The sequence below is a fragment of the Zonotrichia leucophrys genome, chromosome 1 (assembly GCF_028769735.1).
Source record: "Zonotrichia leucophrys gambelii isolate GWCS_2022_RI chromosome 1, RI_Zleu_2.0, whole genome shotgun sequence".
NCBI lineage: Eukaryota > Metazoa > Chordata > Aves > Passeriformes > Passerellidae > Zonotrichia > Zonotrichia leucophrys.
In genome coordinates this window covers 32,789,007-32,796,909 of record NC_088169.1, presented here as the reverse complement: position 1 = coordinate 32,796,909, position 7,903 = coordinate 32,789,007, and positions in this window count along the sequence as shown.

Sequence of the window (7,903 nt, the reverse complement as noted above, 5' to 3'; positions counted from 1 at the left end):
TCAAAGCAAAGCAGCCACTTCTGTGTTTTTCTTCCTGCCATCCCCATTATCACCAAGGGCAGGGGACTGTCTGGAGCCCTGCATCCAGCACCAATTAGAGCCAGACCTGCTGTGTGGGGCTCACCTGGCCAGATGTCCAGATTTACACTGTAGGTTTTCACATCCTGGGTTTACCTTCCACAGAGAGATGCAGGCTTTTCTGTGTGCCGTTTAATCATGGATGTTTAAAATAAGTCGGAGCATCCAAGTTGCAGTGACTCCAGACTGAGCCTGGGAAGACACTGTCACGTGTGGGCACTGCCACAGCCAGCTTTGAACAGTGAGGTGAGGTGACTCCAGCCCACGGTGCCAGCCCACTGCAGTTCCCATAAATTAGCACCAGGGCGGAAAGGATGAACGGAGGATTTAGCAGATAGCAAGTGTAAGTCTCAGTGGTGCTCCAGGGGTGAGCAAGGTCAGTTTGAGCACCAGAGGAATGTAAGCAATGTTCAGATTAATCCACCCACCGCTGTCCTTTGATAGCACATGGATAAGTCACAGATATCTCAGTGACTTTGATGGGAAAGATGCAGTGAGTTCTCCTAGCACTAAATTTACCACTGTGCATTTCTTGATCTCGGTCTTTTTGAGGATATGTGTTTTATACCAATCACTAGGTTAAACATTGAAAGATTCTTCAGCTTTAAAACAGAGCCAGTTATTTTTGCTGCCTACCTAGGGATGTGGAATTTGTAAGTTACTATGCTCTAATTCTACAGTAGGAGGGTACTGGAGCACAGCAAATATATAAATATATTTATATAAATAAAAATCAGAGATAAGATTCAATGTCCTTTTGTATGGCATGCCAAGAAATTATATGGGCTTCCTCAGAAGCTTCAATTTAAGATGAATACAAAAATTGTGTATAGTCAACAGTTCATATCAATTTCTAAAAGACAAAGATTACATTTCATGTCCAAAACATATTTGACACAACAAAAACTCTTCCAGACCTTCTTTTAAAAGGTAAATTGAAGGGTAAAGGTAAATCAGTAGGGATTGGTATCCACTCGATTTGGGTATACATGACCTGATGACATTTGGTAGGAATAGAAGACAGTTCCAGCTGCTAAACACCACGTACTTGAATTTTCATGCTTCATCAGGAAGCAAGTATGTTATCACTGCCAATGCACTCTGTGAATGTTGTAGACTGTTGAGGGAATGAGTATAATTTTACATATGTTTATTATATATATTATATACTGTAAAAAGTAAGTGCTCTCAGAAGACTCCAGGGAGAGTAAGGGCAGTATCATTGGGTAATGTTATGAGTGAAGAATTTATGTGATATTCATACTGATACATAAAAAGAAATGAAGAAGAATACAGAAACAGTGCTCTTGGCATTTAATGTAAGACCAAAAGAAAAATCTCCTCTTCTGATGTCAAATACAATGAAGAAATGAAGAATGCCAAACACAAAATGATCAGAAGACTGTAAAAGAGGCCTGCAAGGGTGAGATTTTAGAAAGAAAAGAGTACAAAGTAATGACATAGAAAAGAAATTGCCATAAAGGAGACAAAAAGATGACTTGATTGTAATATTTAAGACCTGTCCCAGGAAGAAAAGTGTTATATATTAAAATACTGCTTAATCTAACATGGAGTAGAAAATACTAGTATCCAGAAGCTGGTATCAGACATATTTAAGGCAGAAGTAGTGTGCAAACTTTTAATAGAAAGACAAAATTATCAAAAGAAATTGACTTAAAGATCAAGCTCTTTCTCTTTGGAAGAAATAGTTTAGTTAAATACAGACTGTAGTATTTAATTTGGGGACACAAGAATGAGATATAAGAGCCTTGTCTCCAAGACAAAGTGAGCCAAGTGGCACCTCCAGACTCTAAAATCTCTAAAGCTACAAAATCAAATTATAATAATCTACAGTTTTCAACTTCTCTTGGGATGGCTGAGGGGAGAAAATAAGATTTTTAGAATAGAAAAATGCAACTCTTTACAAAAAGTTACTGCAGTTCACCTACACATCTGCAAGAGAGAAAGAAGCAGGAAAATTATGTGTATACAACCTGCAGATGATGATATCCAGCAGGAAAATGCTTCATTGCTAAAAATTTTGCTCTTGAATTTAAATTTTGATGGTGTATTATACAAAGGAATATTAAGAAGACAATGATCATTTAGAAAGATTCATGGTAATGGCTTTGCAAGCTAAAATATCAGGAACAAAAAAGGCTCCAGGTTTTCTATGTTGCATCTTTTTTTGAGCCATATTGAAATGCAAAATTAAAGGACTACTCATTTTTTTTCAGATTGTTCTGCTCTTCCATATAGAATTATTGTTCCTTTTCTGGGAATGAGAATATGCTCTGTTTTTTCAGGTGCCATTCAGAACTTATCAATGTAATATTACCTGTGTTCCTTCTCATTTGCCTTATCTTTCCATACATAAGCCTTTCTTTGTTAGATCCATTTGCACTTTGCAGCTTATTTGGGTCTTTAAGATGCTGGGTGAGAGAGGCCTAAAACTGAAAGTCATACCTTGGTAAAACATTCTTGTTTTTATGGAAATGCAAAGTAACTGCACACAAAGAAAACGAGATAAAGCAAAGTGGGAAAAAAAGGAATTAATGCTAGAAGCACAGAAGCACTGAAACTAGTTTTCATTTCAAACTGCTTTTTCACCAGAGAATCTGAATTGTCACAGAAGTGGATGCATACTAAAAGTAGGCAAAATGATACAAGAGCTTACTCCATCCAGTATCATTCTCAGGGGAAGGATGTGCTCCAGATCTTTATTTTTATGCCCTTTTTTCATAGCATCACAGAATAATTTACAGTGGAGGGAAAACTTGGTGGTCCTCTAGTCCAATACCAAAGAAGATCCAGTCAGCCCATATTGCTTAGGGTTGTGACCAGTTGCAGTTTAAATGTCACCAGGGATGGAAATTCAACAAGCTCTTTGGAAAATTTTGTCTCTTCACCTTCATAGTCAATCCAGTAAGAAGTTTCATAAATCAGTCTCTTTTCCACAATGAACAGGTTCCTCAGTCTCTTCTCATTTGTTGTGTGCTTCCTGACCACCCTGATGGCCTCCACTGCATTAGCCCCAGTATGAAAGAGCCTTTCTTGCACAGTGGAGCCCCAAACTGCACAAAGATCTCCAGAAGAGCTCTCACAGGTACTGAAGAGAGGTGGAGGACCCCTTGCCTCGCTGGCTGTGTGTCTCACACAGCCCAGGTGTGGTTAGCCTTTGTTTGGCAGAGTGTGGCCGAGGCAGGGGGCTGTGCTCAGAGCACCGCGCTCCTGGGGCACCAGACCCACATGTGATGTGCAGCTTGGGGCACCCCAGTGTAAGAGGAAAAAAGGCTCTCAGAGTGTGTCTAGAGTGCAACAAAGGTGGTGAAAGGCCCTTCCCAAAGGGGAAGACTTTGGAGGAGTAGCTGAGGTCACTTGGTTTGTTAAACTTTGAAGAGAAGACTGGGAGGTGACTTCATAAGAGTCTGCAGCTTCCCTGAGGAGGTCAGTGGAGGGCTGGTGCTGATCTCCTCTCTCTGTGGACGATGACAGGACACATGGAAATGGTGTGTAGTGGCATGGGGATGTTCAAAGAGGACATATTGCATTAGGAGAAGGTTCTTCACACAGCATGGTTGGTCACTGGAACTGGCTCTAAGGGAAGTTGTCACAGCACCAAGAATGTCAGAAATCAAGGACCACATGGGCCTTAGTCATATAATTTTAGTTTTAGGGGGTCTGGCAAGGAGCAAGGAGTTGGACCAATTTTTTTTTTAGAGTGTTGTTTTGTTTTGATTCTAAAGTGTCTTTTTCCTCTTTTTTATTAGAGTTTGGTTTTCTGAATTCACTGAAGTTACCTCTTGCAAACCCATCTCCAAAACTTTGAGAAAAACAAGGAATGGTCAGGGACATTCATTCCACATTAAAGAAGGTGACATTTTGAGGACATATGCAAAAAAAAAGTCTGAAGATTCAACATTAAAAGCAGTGCACAAGATGTTTTACACATGAAATATTTTAAAAATCAAATGAAAAAGAAAAACCTGGAGATACCTGTAGACTACTTCTCCTTCTTTTTTTTATCTAAAAAAATATCACTCACAAAATTTCTGGCAGCTATGGGAGAGCAAGAAAAAGCTTCTTTTATGTCCTCAGAGACCAGCCCATTCTCTTCACTTCTCTTAGCAGCATATAAACTTACTGGTGCTTTAACATCAAGGTACATAAAGGCAAATACCTTTCTGAGTAAAACCCTTTCATTATTCTTCTCTGTATAAGTGATTCATGTTCCCTTATAAAACATGACTGTAGAAGTTTGGTTCTTTCAAAACTTTTTTATAGACTTAACTCTTAGGCATTGAGACTGGCTTAGGGAGATTCATAACTAGAACTAGCATGTTTGTCAGCATGATTTGTCACTGCATCAGGTGAAAACTTTGAAGTTAATTGGTTCATATTTAAGCCATGCTTTGAAAATGCAAACTCAATGCAGCTTTTTTCCATAATGAGGTCCATTTCTTATACTGACTGATAAGCAGTCAGTATAAAATGATGGGCTCTTAAATCTCTGGGAATTGTACTTAATGAGAATGACTTTGATTCTCATTATATTGATTTCAGTGGGAAAACTTCCATTCATTTTAATGGGTACAAGACCGACCCTTGCTGAGGATTTGGAGTCAGTCCAGTAGAGACCATAAGTTTATGAAAGGGAGGTACAACTGCTCATTGCCTTCACTGCCTGAGCTCCTGTTATTGGACTGTGCAGTTGGCAAACAGTCCTGCCTGAGTTGATGGGATGAGCTCAGTATTTGAGACTGCAAAACATCTGGAGACCCTCTGAGCAGATATACTTGCCTAAGCTTCACATTTTGGACCCTAGATAAGGAGCATTAAACTCTGTTTACATAGAATCCACAGCCTGAATTCCTTCCTGAGAGCTGGATCCTACAAGTTTTTTAATTAACTGAGTACGACACACTGCTTCAAATGGCAGGGGCTACATATCCCCTTTCTTACCACACAGCCTAGTAATTATAGCAAATCATTATAAATCAGAAAACCCAAACTCAATGCCTTGTTCAAGAATGTTCTGTCCACTGGGCTCCAGGCTAAAATATACAATGAGATTTCTCAAATATTCCATGTATTACTTGCAAATATGAAGGAAATAGTACAAAATTAATCAGGGAAGGTTGGCAAAAGAGAACACAAATCATTATAAAACAGCCTTTATTAATGTTGTTTTTCTGTTCCTCAACATTTTAAAATAAAACCTGTGTTTTAGTTAAGATGAGATTAATAAGACAAAACAACATGTTCTCAAAAGATGTCATTACCAGAATTATGATAATGACAGAAGTACAAAATCACAAGATAAAAAGTGCACCCTAATGGTGCTTTTATTTTTCAAATTCTTCTGCTAGTTCTGAGCTCCATTTTGAAGCAAGTCACTACTCTAAAGCACTCTGACACTTTGGGAAGAATTCCAAGATCCTGTCCTAGATCTTTAATGCCACTAAGGTGGCATGGAATAAGCCCCTTGTCCTCCAGATGCCATTCTAAAGGCAAAGCACCTCTTGTATTATATTTCCCAATCCTGCACAGCCACAGCAGGGTGTCTAAAGTGGCCAGCGGGAGGCCAGGCAAGGCAAGGCAGGTAGAAAACCTAATCCCACTCTCTAATGCTGCCAGGCTGTGTGAACTTGTGCACAGCTCTGTCAGGGATTGCAGCTGCGGCTGCATAGACAGCTATCAAAGCTGTGTCGCTCCATCTCCTCCTGACTCCTGAGCCTTCCCAAGGACAAGAAAATGTGCAGCACAGTGCTGTGCTCAGGAGTCATCCCAAGTCCCACATCCAGCATGGCTGCACTTGCATGGTGCTGGGCTTCCAACCAGCCATTGTCAAGCCAGATGTCCAGAAGGATTTTCCCATGCTTCCCTCAAATCTTCCTTCACATGACCTGTGACTTAGCTGCAAATAAGACTACTTACAATGCTTGCAAGTTATTGAAAAATCACTGCTTTGAGGCGCACTCCAGTGCATTATTTCCATCAAAGTAATTTGCTGCTCTGATTTCCATTTCATTTCCACCGAGACAAAAAAAAAAAAAAAAGAAAGATGTAAAGAGAGCATGCAAATTGTACTTGATTCAATGAACCTTCTGCTTTAAATGAAATATCCAAATAAGCTTTGAGAAAGCTTGGTTGGGATGCAGGTCTGAACTATTTTTCCCCTACTCAAGATCTAGCCTGCATTTCTCTGAAGACTGAGTTCCTTTTTATGGTTTTCCTTCTCTTGTGTAATTGCACTGATCTGGAACATCTGTCCTTTTCAAGAGAGAATTTTTTTAAGTGAACATAGATTTTCAGCAGGAGGTATCTGGGATGGGTAGGAACATGATCTATTCACAAGATTTGATTTTTCCACCCCCCCCAGGTGATTGTAATTAGTCAATATAACTGTGTCAACATTTATTTAAGATGCTAATTCACATTTGCTGATAAATGTCCCCTTGTATTTTCTTTCCCACTGGTAGGTTTCAAGAGTTCTATATTTATGCAATGAGAATATATGGAGACATATTGGCTGATTTACTGTAAGCACCCATAATAACTGAATCAAAAGAAGCTTAAATTGTTTAAATTTTGGTTAGAAGAGCTCCAGAAGAAAAAGCGGCCTGCATTTTTTTGCATCATCCTGAGAATCTGTCTTTGCTAGAGCCTGAAGAAATACATTCAACAGTGAGGCCCCCTAATTTCAGTGCCTGTGAGTAACTCGATAATTCCCCCTCATGCACGTATGCCCTTTGAATTTGGCTTTTTGATTGTCCTTGACACCATTTGAATAAATTACAAGGAATAATTTTTAAATAGTATTTATTTCATTCCATATCCTTTTTTTTTTTCCTTGGTACAAAACACATGGAAAAGTTCTTTCTGATATATGTCCATTATTTTCAATATGCAATCTCTGAGTACAGCCTCTGAAGAAATGTGACCAAATCAGCCTTCACAGAATCTTTACATGACCATTTTGAAGGAGACCAGGGGGACAGACAAGTTTTTTTGGTCATCAAGTCTTACTCTTGCAAATATGTGCTTTTGCCTTTATTGTCATACACGTTATATACTGTGAAGGTGTTGTTCTTGGTTTGGTCACATTCAGCTGTAGATCACAGTAATCACTCATTCAAATAGCAGTCTGATGATCTTTTCAAGACCTAGGGTTGGTGGTGCTTAATTTTCTCATTAATCCAATAGTCAAGCTGACTCAGGCTGAAAAAGCTGTAAGTCACACACTAGGAAATCTGGCAAATATGGGATAGACAACTTAGCACTGAGGGAATTTTTTCCTTTCTTAATCACCTACAGTTAAAAATGAAAACACAAAGTTACACCTGTAGTGCCAGTAAATGAGAACAGTTGCAGTACAAATTATGAAGAATAGTGTGTTGCCAAAAATTCATGCAGAGAAATGAATGTCTTCCTGATGGGCATCATTTTCCAAATGGGCTCTTGCATTCTGTTGTGGTTTGAATTATGAGTTTCATGCAGACAAAATCTGCAGTTCAAGTGCACAGGCTGGTGAACAATAGCTGTTTGTCTAGAAAAATGAAAACAACTGATAGCCTAGCAAATGAGTATGGTAAATTTAAATTAACAGAGAGGTTGTCTGTTTTAATCTCTGAGTGAAGGGCACATTGCTTTCCAAAATATCTCAGTGAGAGAAACAATTCCAGCAGAATTAAGTTTTTGACTTGTATGATCTGTAAATGTAACTTTGATAAATCAAGGAATTAAATCCTGCTTGTTGTTGATTTATCACCTGCAAGGAAACTCTCTTAAATGTCTTATTATTCACAGAACCTGTAAAATAATG